Raw genomic sequence first — 19,943 nt, forward strand, 5'->3', positions numbered from 1 at the left:
CAGCGTGTTTAAGCATCTTCTAATACCTAAGTATAGAAAGGAAAGAACGATTTTTAATAACCCATTCCTGAATGCAGAAAAACTATTAGCTAAAAATCAGGTAAAGTACCTGGAAATGATTCTAGATGAGAAAATGACGTGAAATTCTCATATAGACAACGTTATCCGAGAGAGAAGTATTATGGACCAACAGAAACCTCATTGATAAGCACAGAGGCCTCAATCCTAAAATCAGTGGATGTACACTACTATTGCTAGGCCAATTGCCATCCATCTGGTATAAGAGGTCAACAGAATATTGTTACAGATAATCTACGAAACTTTTAGAGACTAGCCTTCATAATGATAAGTGAGGAGATGAGAACCACGCCGACGGTGGCCCTTAAGGTTTTCTTTAACAGCAATTCAGCACTCCTAGCACTGCGCTCACCTCGACTGACTTCAAAACTAGTGTGAGAACACCTTTAACTTCTCAAAGATGTTGCTGAAAGAAACAGGGTCTACTTAATATGGATCCCAGAATACAGCAGATTTGAGACAAACGAGAAAGCCGGTAAACTAACCTTATATTATATTGGATCAAAATCATTTTGCGGTCATTTATGGAGTTTTCTCAACCTGAAAATTAAAGAATAGCTGGAAAAAGCAGCTCAGATTTATTGTGATAATGCAATTGTCTGCAAAAGCTAAAGAATTTATGCCGAATCAATCAAAAGACATGACAAGGAAGCTATTGATGCTGAACAGACATTCTCACTGGACATTGCAGAGTCAAAAAACATCTATCGAATCTAGGTTTTACAAGACGCGATAGCTGTAGACTTTGTCACGAAGAAGTGGAAACAGCAGAATATATTCTCTGTCACTGTGATAGTCTCGCCAGATTCAAACTTCGGTACTTATCAACTGCCTATCCACTTATAATGGAATTTGGCAATATCTCTCTTTGACAATATTTTTCTAAAGAAAATCAGTTTCTATGACAGCTATATTTATATCTGAACTAGTCAGAATGAAATTAAGAACACTTAAGTTTTATATGCTTATAATACTCTTATTAGTAAAAGATACATCTACTCTGATTATCCAGTTCATATGTCGATTATTTGACGTAGTCCGACGAATATTCAGGAAACATTCTCAAAAAATCTATATAAAAAATGTATATCTGCATTACAAGGACGGAGACTAGTCTAGTTTAAAACAAGCACATAGACTGACATTACTTATTGATTGCAACCAGAAATCGTTGAACGAATGACTCTCCTGATTTCCAATGCCTCTCAGCTTAAGAGCTTTAACATTTCGCCATTTTAATATTTCTTCTCACTGTTAACCATTTATCATTTATAGTATGTGTTATAAAAAGAATATGCCAAAAAAAAATAATTAAATTATGAATTAATTTAAATAATTCATAAATAGATGTAATAAAAATTTGTGTATCAAATAATGTGATATCATTTCTAGCCACAGATGATATCAAAATAATTAATGAAACTGTACACAATGACTGCAAACTCATTTAAAAGGAAATGACGTCAGTAATGTGGAAAATATATCTCAACTACTGCTACTGCGTCATAAACTTTCTGAGCAGTTGAGAATGATGAATGTAATATCTTCATAAATTCGTTTCGTTTCTTCTGCTTATCACATAATAAGTATTTCTTTCCGACAATGGTGTAATGAACTCCAATGCTGGGAATATTGTTTCTGTATTTTGCTTCATGCGAAGACTTAAGTTCAGTGAATGTCGGTAAATTTAAAAGCTTTGCATATTAACAATTACAAAAAATAAAGATTATTAAGCACAATTTCATATAATTAATTTTTTTCCAAGTAAGACATTTTCAAGAAAAAGTTCAAGAAGCAAGGAATATTATATGATGGAGAATGGGAAGAGATGGGAATTTAGTTTTTGGTATTTTCATAATTAATGTCAGATATATTGCAAAAAAATATGCTGAATATAACTAAATAATATGATATGTATAAAAAGAACGAGAAGGAGTTTTTCAATCTCATTCAACTTAGTTCGACATTTGGTGATGAAACACCAAATTCAGCAATTGTAAAACGGTAGTTCAATGGATTCGAGCATGGTCGTCGTTTTCTCTACGACAGAAATCATGAAATTCGTCCAAGAACGACTGCTGTACTAGAAAAAATTGATGCAGTGCGAAAAATAATTGAGATGAATTGGCATGTTATATATCGGGAGATAGAGCCGTGCTTTGGCATAAGTGAGATCTGCATACATTCAATTCGACATATATATTTAGCTGTCAGGGTGATTAGTTCCTGGTGAATTCTCCCGTTATAATTTGGTAATCGCTCAAAAGAAGGTGTTGATTGGTGCAGGAAAACGTTGGAAAAATATGGCCAAGGTTGCTTGAAACGACATCGTGATAGGTGGCGATTTATGGATTTACACCTATGAACCCGAAACAGCAATGTTTGGGTCTTCCAAAGCGAGCAGAACCTGACAAAACTTGTCCACGGACGTATTCATCATTTAAAAAAGTATCAATTCATGCATCTTCACCACACAAAAATGTTGAATGACTGTAGATATTTTCTCTAAAATGACAAAAGATGATAAAATATAAATAAAATCAAATTACTTACCAATATATATTATTTACCAATACATATAGTATATTTAGAACTGCTAAGGCTGAACAATATTTCTCATACAATCAGAACTCAAACATCGACTGCGCTCTCAATAACATGCACTAGCAAGATGATATTATTCTTCTTATAAGACACTAATTAATTCTTTGTGATATTAAAGGGCTTATCATCGGTGCAAATTTATATTGAAAGTACTTGCATTTTAAATTAAGGTACACGTTTAGTTATAGACCCTCTTGAGAGGGAGGGAGATATGGGTTTAGGCCTACCCAACATCTCTGCTATTCTTTGGGGAACAGTACTCGCTTAGAAAATATAATTGCACATCGAATGAAAGTAATAAATATAGTCATTCTACCCACGTAACTTTGCATTTTAACCACAGTCCGCACGGTACACCCATCAAAATGGTTAGTATAGCCGAAATTATGGATTCAGACACCGGCAGTATTAAATTTATACCTCCAGTCGTGTGTTGTAAGTGAAACTCACTCATTCCCATTTCTTCTGTAAACAGTATCGAGTTCTGCTTACTTGACTTATGATAGGCTTGCTTTACTTAAGAAATATTCTAAACCTTTCCCGCAGGGGTAAGACAGAGTCTTCCTGTATATCTTCTTCCTCTAACCAGTGTTTTAAACACTTTTTTTGCTAGAGCAGCGTCACTTATAGTTGCCATTCATCAACAGACCAGCGCAATCGATGCAAGTTAGTTCGCTGAATAAAATTAATGGCGTGAAGCGGTAGTCCTCGCCAATTCATAAAAGTCCATAGATCTTGCTGAACATCTACACTACCACAATTTTGGCAAGACATTTATGTTTATATATAAATATGTATTATTTTTGATTTTTGTCAGGAAAAAAAGTCTGTTTGTGTTATTGAAAAAGTGTTTATACAAAGTTTATACAAAAATCTTGCCAAAATATTGTCAGTGTAGAAGTAGTGTTACAAATAACTTTCTCTACTATAGATTACTTATTTGCTTATTATACAGTTTAATTGCCTTATGAATGAGTTCCAATATATATGCAGGTTAAAAATGCAAGTAATTCAAATGTTGTGCAAAGATTTGATTTAGACACAGTTTAGGTTAAGCTGGATTGACGGTCTTTTATACCAAAACCCCAAAGCTCGTGGCGATACTATGGATTGGCGTTGTTCATACGAAGATCAGAATGAACTCCAAAAGAACCGTAGTGGACGGCGAACAGACAAATACGAAGTTAATGTCTTATGGAAACTTAAGTTCATTATAAACTGGCATAAGACCACTCTTATGAAAAACAAATATTTGAATTTGGTTTTAATAATAAAATGCTTAATTAACTAAAAATTTAAACAATAATTAATTTTTTACCCTGTAATTAACAAAGAACTAAAAAAAATGGCGATTACTTTTCATTCCATAATTGAAATTATCATTCGTTTGATATCATTTATCGTCGCATTCAGTCGGGTTTAATATTTTGCATAAATAAGTTATTCACATCGAAAATTAATAAAAATTAGTTCCACTCCACCACACAACCTGTTATTTAGCCAATCCATAAAAAAACTTAGCCGCATTTTTTCTCATATTTACTTAATTATATGTGTAAACCAACAAGCATTAATTTTTTATTGATTAATTAAGCATTTTTGTCCGAAAATGTATTTTCCTAATTCGAACAACAGACTCTGTTTATAGCAAAAAAAATATGGCTCCGAGCCAATTTTTTATCTTACATCATTGCGCTAAAAATTAAAATTATGGAAATGTTTCAGATTTAAAAGCAAATTATGTAAAAAAAAAATAGTCATTTTTACGATGTAACACATTGAGACCTGTTGTTGCTCATTTACATGCGCTTTTAAAGCGCATGGAGTTAATGGAGTGAGGATTATATTCGGTCGAAGCACTTGTCATAAATTACAATTTAAAAGTAATATTCATAATTATAAGTTGTTATAATGTATTAACATACAACGTATATAATTATATGCTGTGCATATATTAATTTTTTAATTACATATTTTTTTACAAATAATATAAAATATTATAAGTAATACTTTTAAGTAATTAGTGTAGAAGTAACACTATTTTGTTTCGAAGTGTGACAAAACATAACAAGTCTCTTGCTAAAGTCTCTAATTTGCACGCAAAACAACAACACTACTCTCTTGCTTTAACAGTTTAGGCATAAAGTGTCTAATCATCTAAGAGACTAAAAAGAAGTTACTAAAGCAATAAGCGATCTATGTGATTTATTTTTTTTTTTAAACTGTATAACATTGTATGACTGTTGAGCATTGTCCGAGTTAATGCATCTGGGCAGTTTTACTCTTTGATAGCTGCGGGGTTTCTGCAGAGTCCCACCCACCTCACTGACTAATATGTATTCCTCATAAGCTTCATGATTATTCAATAACTGATCTAAAATCTGCGTACCGTTCCGTCCAGTTATTGATTACTCTGAGATTAGATAGTACTAAGTAGGGCAGTTGTCGGTTTTCGCATATAGCTTTAGGGCTCTGTCTTTTACGTATTTTTGGACCAGATCTATTCTAAGGTCTCTTAGCATGTCATTCGTTCGGAACATTTAATTTTTAAATCAATCGAAGTTATCGCATAACCACTACATAGCTTCCTTGAATAGTTACATGATAACCACTGGATAACGACTTTACGTTACGGATTTGGACTCATCAAGTTGAGGAAGCACTAACCGCACTTGGTATACGAGAATGCGCAAACACAGCAGATATGCCTAGAGAAATCAGATCTTCAGGCCGAAACTCGATAGTAGATTGCAATGGCCATAAGTTGTTAACAAATTAATGCTTGTTAAAGCCAAATTCTTTTTAGTTCTGGTTAATTTCGTTAATATTGGTTATAATGTATTCATTTTAATTTTTTAATAAATATTTAAATTTACACAAAATTTAGTTTGATTTGATTTTAACGCACATATGTAAGAATTGTTATTTGCGAAAACGTACTCGTAATATTTGATAGATTATAACAGTGATGCAAGAGATTCAAAAATGTTTCAGTAAGAATCTTTAGTACGATATTTTGACAAGAGACTCTGGCAAGATTTTAGCAACAGTGAAAATATATCAGCAAGAGACTTTAGTAACACACTTTAGCAGATTTCACCAGTAAACTTCAGCAATAGACTAAAGCAAGAGACCACCAAGACACATTAACAAGAAATTTTAGCAAGAGATTTCACCAAGATACTTAGCAACAGACTTTGGTTCCAAGACTGGCCGGGACAACGTCCCGGAGCCATTCGTCGCTAGCGAAAAAGCGTTCACAATCACGTTCCACCGGGTAAAAACATCAAAAACAATAGCAATAGACTTTAGCATCACACTTAATCAAGCGATTTTAGCAAGAGGTTTCATCAAAGTACTTTAGCAAGAAATCTTAGCAAGAGGCCTTATCAAGAGGCTTTAGTAATAGACTTTAACAAGAGACTTTAGCAAGATACTTCAGCCAGAGATTTTAGCAAGAGACTTTACCAAGATACTTCAGTCAGAGATTTTAGCAAGAGACTTTATCAAGATACTTCAGCTAGAAATTTTAGCAAGAGACTTTACCAAGATACTTCAGCCAAAAATGTTAGCAAGAGACTTTACCAAGAGTGTTTAGTAAAAGACTTTGCCGAAAGACTTGTTGTTTTTGTCGCACTTCGAAGCGGCCGAATACGCCTGATATTATTGCACAAAAATCGTATGATAGTACAGACATAGATACAATACTTATTATTCAGTGAAATATGTGGTAGTTTATTGTTGTTTATTACTAATTTTAATTATTAAGATACATTAAGTATTTAAATATTAATGAAAAAAATATGCTTTTCTTTGTAATTAAAGAAGTGTGACTATAAAGTTAAACTTTACACAAATTATTTTATGTTTTACAAAAATGTTTATTCATTTAAGAAATAATTGGAGAAAGTAAGTATTAAGTAAGTCAGAAAATTTTTATAAAATAATTAAGCTCATTAAAACATTTACTCTGCCGCTCTGTGTCCACACATTGTACACTACACATGCCACTTGTTTTCGAACGAAAGCACAGCATGGCAAAAACTAAAAATAACTGTTTTGTATGTGAAACCAACAACAGTGCTTTTTTCACAACAACAACAGTGCTTTTAAGCAATTTCATTGTTTATAAACCTAATTGCACAGTTGACGCTATTACGCGTTGTTGCCAAGTTTCTTTATGCGTCTTTAAACTCACAAAAATGTACGTTTCTACGTAATATGTGTATTGTGCAAACAGAATAAAAATTTTCCGTAACATTTCCATACTAAAATGTGTGTTGTACACGAATTTTGTTTGATTTCTTGATTTCCTTATATTTTCATTCGTTAAGCTTCGTAATTTTAATTCTCTCAAACAAACAAGAAAATGAGAAACAATTTTTTGCGGCGAATTCAATTGTTTAATACAGTGTACAGTATTTGTGTATTTGTGTGCTTGTGCAATGTTTTAATTTAATGTTCGAAATTCGAAAATAATATTAAGTTCGAATATGTCGTTTTTTTCGATTAACTGGGAGAGGTGTGCGGTGAGGTAGACTAATACAAAATGCAAAGCTTAGCAAAATACTACATAAACGCAGCGCACACAATTAAACAAAGTAGAAAAAGTCAAAACAAAATAACAAAAGTAAAACATGTAGAGAAAAAAGGTCACGAATTTCGGTAGCAGCAGCAGCAACAAATACGTCTATTAAGTACATTTTACTATGCTACGTTGCCATATTTCGCATACGTATACCAAGCAATTTCACTCGTAATGATATTTAGTATTTCGACGATTTCGTCAATAGTAGCTTTATAGCCAGCCAAGTTAATATAATAATCTTATTAACAGTAAAATAAGTTTTTACGATGTGGCTGGCGATGTGACGCTTTGAGGCACGATGTTCGCGTTATTCGCTGCTAGTATAATTTAACTTCATAAATATATGCGCATTATGTGCGCATTTATGTGCGGTTAACATCTTCGAAACCGCACATTTTGTTGCTGTTATTGCTTTTCTGTTTTGTGTTTTCTGTTGCGCTGCCAGTGTTGTTATTGCTTTAAGTATTTGTTGTGATTTTCTTAATATTTTTGTTTTTTCTTTTTTTGTTGTGTTTTGGTTGGTATGTTTTCATTAAATTTTCAATTTGTGTTTAATTTGCAAAATAATTTTAATTTCATGGTAAGTTTTTGTTGTTTTTTTTGCAATGTGCGATTGAATAGCGAAACGTGTGGTGCTGTACGGTGCTTTGCGGTGATGTGTGCCGTGGCAATCAACAGTACAGTTTAAGGGCAAAAGTTACATTTTTATATGTAGAAATCGTAAAAAAAAAAATTTATTCGTTTAGTATTCGCTTTTTAATTATAGATTTTATAGACTCTAAAGTGCCGTAAATAATTAAAATAACGTGCAGTTTAACTTTAGCGTTTTGCAAACTTTATTTACTAATTAATTTGATATTAATACATACACAATATTTATAAAAAAAATGTATAAGGCTGTCACTTTCTGAAATACGTAATATATGCAATTTATTACATTAGTTTTAAATATAAACTTTTATATATATAAATAAAAATTTTCTTAAATATGTGTACACAAGTAATATTTATTATTATTAATATTTAATAATATAATAAATTAATGTTATTTATGTTACTGAGAGTATTATCGGGCATTAATGTATTTATTTCTTTAATATTTAAAGCAGTGTTGTTAAACTCATAAAGTCAGGGAATGCTAGGTTAGGTTTAGAAGTCGTATGATAAAAGAATTATCTATACTTTTACTTAGATATACTTTTACATTGCCCAATGTGATGGATTTTTTTGCAGCGAAGAAACCCACAATGTGATACTTATAGCCACTTAAACCATCTCTTAGGAACCAGTTACGAAAATTTCAGCCATCAGATTATGAAAAAAAAGTGATATGTTTTTTGTTTGTGTTGGGTGGGAATATCGACAGCCATAGTCTGAAACTTGACCCCACTAAAATTACCTCTTAGGAACGAGTTGAGGGAATCTCAGCCAACGGTGTGAAATCGTATTTCAGTAATTAGGGGTTGGAACATAAAAAATTTAATATTTGAATTTTCAATAATTATGGGTAAGACGCATATATTTACAAAAGCTTAAGTCTCTTTAGGAGTACATACATATATTCTATGGAGCGCATTGTTACATGCGCGATCGAATAATGGCATTATGTAGTGGGAATAATCCATTTCGTTGAAATAGAAAGCAAAAGATTGGGTATACCAGTCACAAAGAACTTGAAAATGCACAGTGTAAAATTCCACAGTGTACAAAATATCAAGAGAGAGATTATGGCGACGTATTAGATATATGCTCTTCAAAGATAACAAGTACTCATGCGGTCTTTCCACATTAGTGTTAGAGTGTAGACTCAAATCGAGTAGTGGTGACCATTGGCCTTGCGTCTGTAGTTAAGACAGTCACAAATGATTTTGGCTTAAAAGCTTGCAAGTGTTTAATTTGAATCGGGACTTATATGGGATCAGATTGGTCGCTTATGTGCTTACAATGAAGAAAATGTAACTTATTAAATATATGGAATATTCTTTATTTCATGTATAATCGATGTAACGGAACATTTAAATACCTAACAATAAAAAATGACTTTTAATTTTTTAAGATACCGAAGCACTTTATAAAAGAAAAATATTCCATATATTTTAATCTTGTTTTTAATCACAGAGTTTTCATTTAAGGGCACTCAATATATCATTAAATTTATTGTTTCTTAAGGGAAGCCATCTCTATCCGGATTATAGTTTTATGTCACCTAAGCTTGATTGTAATTTTTTTATTTGCATCTCTACAAGAAAAGATTAGGCTTAATGTAATATCTTTAACAAACTATTTGAAAGCTGACAATAGATGTATGTGGGTATTTTCTCAGAGGAATTTTATGTTGACCAGACAGATGCTACTGCTATCCTTTTTCTAATTAACTGGTTTATAAAAGTTTGATTATTATTTTAAGTACTACGCGGTTGATGAATACAACTCCATTTCGAATGTGAAAGCAATGAATACAGTCATTCTACCCGCGTAATTAGGATGAGACAGCCAAAGCTGTGGGCTATCATCTCGTAGTACAAGTAGTGTTTGTACTTGAAACTGTGTCGGGAAGTAAGTACTAGATTTTAATCATTTGAGGTAAGACAAATCTGCCTTACCTCAGGAATATTCAAAACCTATTCCTGACATATTTAGACAATGCAATGAAAATCCATTTGTGAGTAGTTTAGAAAGTATAAGACACTGTAATCAGTGTCGCATACTAGGGGGAGGTTTGGAGTTCAAATCGAGTCCTCCAATATCTTCCCAATCATTTTATGGTAAGTTTATTAATTTTTTTACAATCAAATGTTTTTAATGTTTTCACTTCATTATTAATTTGTTTTATAAACTTCTCTGCATTAAATTTTAATTAAATTTAATTTATATAGAATTTAATTTTTTAAATATTTTAAAGATTTTAAAATTTTTAATAATTTTAGAATTATTTATATTCACCTAAACTTTATCGTTTTGGTTTTGTTTCTTCAAATTTAAATTTCAAAATTTAAACGCTTTACCTCTCCATATTGTGTTCTGCTAACAGGATTCATAGAATCGAACAAAATACTCTTATGCTCTCATCCATTCCATACAAAGTGAATTTTTTTCGACCCCTGTAAGCTCTGTTGGAACAGAGTTGCGTCGCCATATCGTGCGCAATATCAAATGTCAATAAGCCGAGTCCAATAAAGATAGAAATTTGCCTTTAAGACTTTTGTCACAGGATATTGAAGTCTTGCATTTGAAGGAAATTCAATGTGACTTTCTTAATCAGATTGTTTTTATAGCATTATTAACCGAAGTCTTGTGCGTATCTTCTAAAATATCTAATTTCACTGCTGTTCTGTGGTGGTAAACCACTAATACTGTTTGTGGTTCGTCTACTGGTTGGTGATGTTAGAAGGTTGTTTTTGTAATTCTATCTATTTGATGTCGTCAATAACTTTTTAACAATTATTTTTTTAAATTAACTAATATATGTCATGTACATTGTAAGAGAAGACACTGAGATACAACATGAAAAAAATACGCTAATTCAGTTATAAATAAATGTATTAACAACAAAAAATGTTATTATAACATATATAGATAAATAAATACGTCTTGTGACTCTGGAGTTTCAATTTATTTAGTATAACCAAAAAATTCATTGTCACGAAACATTGTTAGTAAAATATGCACTTTTTTAGGTGATATAATTGTCCATTCTCCGAATTTTGGAACAAACATTTTTTTAATGTTATTTTTTTTGTCGATAGTGACGCATCATATGACGAAAACAAACTATTTAAAAGTTCGAAGGGTTGAAATAGAAATGAAAAAACAATAACAAAAATTTTAGTTAATTTATTGAAATTTGGCTGACCATACAAAGCTGTTCCGAGTAATGTCAAGTACTTATTATCAGTAGTATTAGGAAAAATATTTTTTTATTTCAAAATCAATTTTAATAAAATTTATATTAGCAAAAACTTCTACCGATATAGAACTACTGTAATTTATCAGCAAAAAATTTGGCCAAGTGATTTTTAGCGGCTCTTCAGTTGAAGAGTCTATTTATGATTCTTTAATTTTTTACCATTAAGAGAGTTTTGCAGAGTCTGAAACAAACGGTAGTCAGCTGGTGCAAGTTCCAAACTATTAAATAATCTCCTTAGCTAAAAATGATTATTTCAATAAATGATTTTTGGATTACTATCCAAAAATAGATTAATTTAAAGTTGTGTTTTTGACTGAAAAGCAAAATAATAACCTAATATAGTCAAATTGTTTATATCATTTTTTAGATATATAGAGATGTAGAAATCTTAAAAATCAAATCTATTTGAAAAATATGTCTTATCGTGATCAAAGAAAATTCAATCCTTGAGAGTAACTTCTTATTGATTGTTCCCTGTTTTCATCCATGTTTTAATTCACAGTATCGATATTTTCAGTAGTACTAATAATTTTAGAGTTGGTTTCTTACCAAAATGCTTTAAACACTACACTTGATACAAATTTTGAAGTCTGTTGAGAACTTTATAGTGTGGTTTATTGAACATATATTTCTCGAAAAATTTGAAATGTAATTCGAATATATTCTTATTATTTTTTTAAAAAATTTTAACAAAATCTATAGGATCTACGTTTTACGTATATGTATACATATTTTACGAGCTACTTTGTTAGCGATTAATTTCACTATTGTGTAGTACTGAGTATGTCTACGTTATGGGTAAAATTGAAGGAGTGATGAACCTTTCCTATCTTTCAACGAATAAATCATTCTTTATGTATTTTTATGGTTTTATGGTTTAAAACTTTTCAAAAAGCACTATAAGCACATGTGGAAGGTCCACATTGAATAATTAATTAATTATGCAGTTCCATTGTTTATTAAAATAGCCAATGTGAAGAATTCTAAAGAATTCATTAAAAGTAGGCGGGGGAGTTGAAGTCATCTTATAAAATATAAAACAAAACTACTCAGTATAAAATGAGTTGACGAATGTGGCATAGTTCATGTGTAACTGCGTTGTGTGGCTTTTACATGGCGTTGAAAGACCAACCCTGAAACCGACCATCTGCCCGCCATTTGTTCAAACGCAGTGTTTTGAGCATATTGAATTTATCTTAAAAATTTAAACTAAATATATTAAATTTATATATATGAGTATGAATGACAATAATAATGTGCACATCGTGGGACTTAATAATTCAGTAATAAATTAATTTGACTTTTTTATATAATGTAAAAATACAGGAGTACTAAAATGGAAGTATAATACCCAAATATTTGGTTATAATATAATATGCTTCTGTTGCTCACTTCCTCTAATGAAACATAGCGCTTCAATAATTTTCTTAAATCCAACTCTATTTGGTGTTTCTCTATAGGTGTCGTTTCATGTATTTCGTGCTTTAACTAGCTCACTTTCGAACATTCTTCTCCACGGTTTCCGCTGGCGTACCAGATCTTCTGGTACTTTATGAATATTATGATATAAAAAAAAATACAGCTGTCTAACAATATTAGATATGTTAGAAATATACATATAATAAAATATGATTTTCTAACAATGGACCATATAAATTTTATTTTGATAGTCCAATATGTTTATACTCGAGTATTTCGCTCGAGCAGTCTTGTTTTATGCTAATTTTATAAAATATTTAATATATGTTATAATTCTGTTATGTCGTTAACTCTTATATACATCTTACAAGCAGAAACAAACAATAGCTTTTTTTGCAATCTCAGTCGTATCGCTTACATTCGCTATTAAGGTAAGGAAAGTATAAAAACTCTTTGGAGAGTCCTCGCCAAAAAGAAAAAAATGCATATTACTCGCATAGACGAGAACCTCCTTATGCTCTCCAACTTTTAACCCACCCTCGACGTCTCAACCCCTAGCACCCTCAGGCGCTGTGGTGAAAGTCTTCTCTATTCATTCCTTAGAGGTGATTTTAGTGAAAAAAACAGCACACAAAGGAAGCAAATCCTGTTCTAGGAAATAAAACAACTTGACCGGAAATTTATACTGCATACAATTTAGAGTGCATCCAATAAATTGTGTTAAAAACCTGGTTTTGTTTGGCAGTTGTTGTCAGAAAGAGCAATTCACAAAAATTATATCTTTGCTAATTAGGGCAGACTCTAATAATCAAACAATAACCAGTTCTGATCACTGGATCATATTAAGAAGTAAAGAATTTAAACTTATATTACATCTTAGTTCAGAATTTCATAATTTTCCGTAACAGTATTTAATATTGTTCACATAAGGGGTATATAGTCCGTATCAGAGGTTGATCTGAATTACGATTAAATTATAGTTACCATTTATGGAACGGCAATGCTTTAGTATAACTGTCCATATGAAGTTATTTAGGTTCAAGACAGCTTTGTATGTATGTATACAATATAATCTATATGTATTTATAAAATATGTATATATTAGAATTAGCTGTGCCAAAATTCTTCATCATCTCCAACCGCTATTCAGAAATGAAAATCTCAATGCTAAGAACAAGAAACTGATATATAATCAAATAATTCGTCCGCCACTTCTATATGGTTGTGCAACGTTTAGCAAAGCTTTAAACACTACTATTCACCAGCTAGAAATTGCGGAAAGCCAGGCTCTGAGCAATCTATTCAAGGTACCATGGTACATTAGGACGAATGACATCCTCAGGGATCTCAAGATTGATCCCATCAAAATATACATAAAAGATAGAGCCCTGAAATTATTTGTGAAAACTGACAGATTTACATACACCGCTTTTCAAATCTCGGAATGGTTACAGGTTCCTCGGGGAGGTATGCAGATCTGAGGTCAATTATTGCTTAGTCTGATGAAATGATAAACAATAATCCAGTCAAGGCGTAAAGAGGGGTTTTAAAAATAACTCGAGTTAAAAAAGAGTAAAAGTGCTCAAGTGCACTGGCCAAATAGCTTCAACCTAATTAATAATTAGAATTTTTGGTTATACTCGTATGTATAACGGTTATAGGTACCTTCTATTGTACAATTACTTTATATGTATGCTGTTAGTGAATAGGTGCAGAAAGACCTAAATGATTATGATCAATATTGGACTCACATGAGAGGTTTGTTTGTAATTTTAGCTGTCAAAAGTTTTCATTTTGCATTAAAAGCAACAACAGTTGACAGCTAAAATTACAAACATGACAGCTAAAAATACAAAGAAAACTGTCGTGTGAATCTAATATTAGTCGTAAAATAAGCTTCGCCTAAAGCAGAATTAAAGACGGTCTTTTTCTTTTATTTTATTAGTGTATAATATATATAAGAAGTAGACTGAATCTGTTTGTTTGTATTATCTTCTGCATTTGCATCTACTTTGCTTTGTAGAATTTTTCTTATTTTTGAATCTCATGCGACAGTTGAAAGATATGAACATAATTCTGATAACAATTGGGTACAATACAATGATTGTATGGTCTTACTTCCGGCGAATCCAGAGCACTAAAATCGCTGCTTCAGAATCTGCAATTCTTGCTTTCTTCTCACGCATGCGCATTGAAGCGCATGTGCAGTACGAGAGAGTCTTCAACGCTGAGCGTAATTATTTAGGAAGACGTGATTTATATGATTATGTATATTAAATCGGAGAGACCTAGAGAAAGAGAGAGAGAGAGAGAGGGAGAGCACAATTATTAGAAATATGTATAAGATTTTATATACAAAATAATGTAAAAAAAAGTTAATAAATTTTCTATGACTGTGTGTTCAATGTAATTTGACGCTGTTTTCGTTTATCTGCATTTCACTTCCTACTTTCCTACTTGAGGCGAAGCGAATGTTAGCAAAGAGAAATGAAAATGCTGAAATCGGTTAGAAGACGGAACGAACGTGTTAATTAAATTGAAATAAAAAAACTCGTAAAATGTAAAACGAAAGAAAATTGAAATAAGAAATAAAAGTGCACAAGTGCACAGTCACAAAAGTATTAGGGACACAAAGGAAGGAAGGCGGAAGATGTATGAAGTTTAAGAGCCATACAAAACGTGATAAAGCACACTTCAGTCGATTTCAGTTCGTCTGGTTTGCTTTGAAGTTGGACGCTCGAACGTTCGAAGGGCTCCTCAATCAGAACGAATTAGTGTCGGCACATATTGGAAAAATATTAGAAAAACACTTGGAAACACTTTAATTTACGTAATAGGTGGGTTCTTGTGGAGTTTAGAAAGAAGTAGAAGTTACTATTGTACACTGTAATATGTTACCTAATTACATTATAACTACTGTGAAGAAAATAATTATAAATATTTATGAATAATGAATAATTTCAAATAATTTAATTATAATTTAATTTAATTTAAATAATTAATTATTAATTCAACCGTTTGTATATAATTACAAATGACTTAAGTCTCTTATTAAGGGAAAATGTATAATATATATGCACAATATAATAAATTTGTTAACATTTAAAAAAAAACACTTAAATTGATTTTCCTCATAATACTTAACACTTTTTTTCTTCACATTTGACATGACCCGCTTGAGGCACTGAATCCAACAAGCATTCACTCTTCTATCCGGCAGACAAAAACATTCACGTCAGTATTCATGACTTCACACTTTATTAGGCCATTAAAGATTTTGTTTGAAGTTGTGTGGAAACCTCTTTTCTCAGTAAACCGCAGAAAAGGTGAAGTTTATAGGTCTTTCATTTATTAACCAAACAACATAAAATTAAAATAAATTTCAAATAATATCTTTTTTAATTAAAAAACAAGAGTTTTATAGTCTGTTAATATATTTATTGTTTATTCCTCAAATTCCCTTTCATTTTCGGTAGACTATAATGGATCTCTATAGTAATTAATTTAATAAAATTTTTATAAAAAATTTTCTGTAATTGTAATAATATTAAAACAATCAAATAATGATATTCGAGACCTATTCTTATAACACTTTGCTATTTTTAATAAGTATATAAATTTCGTAAATGAAACTGCTTTATAAAGTGGTTTTTCGAAAAATAGTGACCTACAAAAACATGAATTATTTTTATATTATTTTAATTAATTAAATTTTTGGCTGCCCATACAGCTGTTTCGAGTCTTACCAAATATCCATCAACAGTGGTCTTGGAAATAATACTTATATTTAATTATTCGTAAATAATTTTTTGAGACTGCAAGTACCAGTAATCGAACTCGTGCCCTGCCAAATTTGAAGCTTAGAGTCAACGCACTTTAACCAACTGACTCAACGTTGTACTTGACTTTAATCTTCGCACATTTTTCTGTTATATTAACAAATTTACTTGCTGTGTTTATATTAGAACAAAATCATAAACCAGCTGTAGAATAATTGAATTAATTAAGTATATTTTTATTTTTAATTGTTTAGTACTTTTACACTAATATTTTATTAATGTATTAATACTTTTACTTTTAACTTTTTCACTGCAACACAGCAGCTTCATTACTCCTTTAAACAGCAGACCTCGTACGACGGGTGAAGCGAACCCAAACTTCTTCTTTTAACTAATTAGATTCGATTACCATTGTATTTGAGATAAGGATTAATATCGACTATTTCAAGCCCTGATGTAAAAATGTTGCTATTTAGTTTTTATTTTTAACTAAGTGCAATTGAGTAAAATAATAAAAAAAAAGAAAACGCTTATCTTTTTCAGTTATACTGTTAAATCGGTTATATTTTGTCGATTCATTACATAATGTACCATGTAATGATAAATTAATAATGAATAGATGTATGTGTACCTATGTCTTATATATATATGTTATATATAATTTATACTATAATTAGTCTTATACAATAAATCTTTGATCTATTTTAGAGAGGGTGACCTCAGTCTCTCAAGTCCTTTCTTGGCTACGTGCCTGTAAAACAGACATCGTCGGGTCAATATAAAACCAAATAGTTCTACAAATCTACGAAGACAATTAAACAGTTATAAGCTCTAAAAAGTGTGACTATACTAATCAGGGAACTCGAAAAGAAATTTCAGCAGCATTTTGTCCGGGAGTTTCCATATGAAACATTGAGGCTATACTATGGGTGTATAAAGAAAAATACTAAAGTTGGGATTTTTGAAAAGTAATTTAAAGTTATATGAAAAAAATTCATTATTCATTCATACTAGACACATCACATTCTTTACCACACAAACTAAAATTTTTCTAACAAAATAATCAGGTCTATTTAACAAGTATGTGATTAGAGCATATTTTTCTGTGTGTAGTATGAAATAGTCCAAAATATTTTAGGGCGGTCAGAATTCTCCACTAAATAATTTACTAGTTTACATATTTGACGTAGAAAACTATATTAGAAGCCATTAGTTCGTAGGAAAATCAATAAATGAACAACATATTGGTAAAATTTGACTTAATTTGGAAAGAAGTCTTCAATCTTCAACCTTCAGTAAGCCGGTAATCAACACTTTTATAGACACTTCAGATATCGCTTTTAGTTTCCTTTTTCTTTCATAGTACTGTATACGTATAAACATCGGTCGCTGGTTTATATCCGGTTCGAAAAATCAAATAATTGGAACTCAGATATAGAGATCTAGTAGATAGTGAAATAATGTAAACTGCATTTAATACAAGATTTACAAACATGAGTTTATCGGTATGTGCTATGGCGCAATGTCTTGGTTAGTGCACAGTTCTTTCTTTTCGACTTTTTGAAAGTCGGTATTTTTTGTAGTTGTTTTTTTTTTTAAATGTACTAGTATTGTCCATTTATCATTATCTATTCTCTATCATTCTCTAATTGTACTTCCTTTCACAAGATAATTCCTTAAATACATACCATACGAATTCTTAACTATGGAGACCAAGACTTCACCATTTGACATTTGTGATTCTAATTATACTGAATGGCTTTGATTCATTGCTGTCCGTTTACTGACTGCTAATTAGACTCTAAAATATAGTTAATTTTTATATGTTAAAGTACAAGTTAAAGAGGTACAAATTATTCTATCTAATGTGAAAATCAAAAACTATAAAAAAAAAACTTGAATGGAATAAACCATTGAAACCAGTGATTTCTTTATTTACGTATAAATGATATATCATTTTTGTGGTTTACTTTATCAACTTTAACTTCTTTATAATGTTCTGCAAGTATTATTAGTAGTAAGTATAATGTAATTACTTACATAATTGTTTAACATTATTCTGGATGGGTTTTGGATTCATGGTGACCGCAAACGAACAGAAGACAATCATCAATTAAATCAGCACATTTAATAATATAAACTTGACTTAAGTAACTATTGAGATTTAGGTTATGACAGTTTTGAGACTTAAGTATCAATTAAGTCAGTAAGTTAATAACTAATTGTTACTTATATCGCTATTGAGGTTTAAATTACGATTGTGAAATTTCTCCTCCGTGTTACGAATGGAACGTCAGTGTTAATTTTTATAGTGATAGTAACTTCCACGTCAGTATGCTCCATTTAATCCATATCAAAGTTGGGCCGTCACAAATATGAGTAATGTGACAATACCTTTTAGATATAAACGATATTCCAACACTTTGACTAATCTTATTCAGAGAGTCATTCTGCTTACCAGCCTATTTTGTACAAAAATACATACATATTTAAATTTTAAGGATAATTCTATGGTTATATGAAACCGTTTATTGATATCAGGCTGGCTGGTAATTAGTTATTTATGTGTGAACACATGTGTTTTGTATAGCGAAGTTTGTGGGGGTTATTTTAGTGGTTGAACGTTTCTCACTCTTCGTCTGAACGAAGGTGAGTTCACGAACTGTTCTGTTCCTTTCAGCGAAAGGGTGTGAGTCTTACGTATGGACCAGCAAAACTAAATGATTGATGGGTTCAAAATGTTTATGTTGAGATGATGAAGATCTTTTGGAAAAGTAAACATGTTTAAATTTCAAAAGCTAAAAGAAAAAATGGCGATGCTTGATTTTTATATCTAGTTTAAGAAATAATAAAAATTTTATACTTTTTTTATATTTGTTTGTTAAAGTTTTTGTTCAGGAAAACCTTCGCATAAAAGTAGTTAGCGAAGAAATGTAAATTTTAGTATAAATTTAAAATAAAAATCCATTACGCCAGCTGGTATTGTAATTGAATCAAACATTAAAAAAATGTTCTCATTATTAAATGGATTTATTAAATGGAGAACACTATACACCGCGGCTCGGGTTGGTCCATTGTGTCCCATCAAATCATTAAGCTTTTAAGGCAATGAACACTTTTCACGGTTAAATGGACTTATTAATTTCATTATTTTTAGTGGAGAATATTATTTAACGTGATAGAGGTTTTCTATTGTGCTAACCTCAGTTGCTTTTAATAAATCTAGGCGTCTTTAAATATTTTGTATTATTGCACATGCTATGTGGAGTAAATTGGTCCGTATATAATGGATAAGTCTAGTGCTTTCACAAAGAATATCTTCAGACATATTCTCTGCGAATAACAATATTTCAAAAGCCACAAATACTAGTATTCGAAAAGTAATTTCGTGAAATAGACATACAATTATTGATATTATTTACACACAAATAGTTGTGAGGTTTATCACTTGGATGAATTTATTATCCGCTTGAATGAATTTTGTGCAATCAAACAAATTTCAAAAGTACACAAGACAACATCGTTGTTATTGCAAACTCATTAATTTTTTTTGCGTTTGTTTTTGTTT

This window comes from Teleopsis dalmanni, chromosome 2 (genome assembly GCF_002237135.1).
Source record: "Teleopsis dalmanni isolate 2A chromosome 2, ASM223713v2, whole genome shotgun sequence".
Lineage (NCBI taxonomy): Eukaryota > Metazoa > Arthropoda > Insecta > Diptera > Diopsidae > Teleopsis > Teleopsis dalmanni.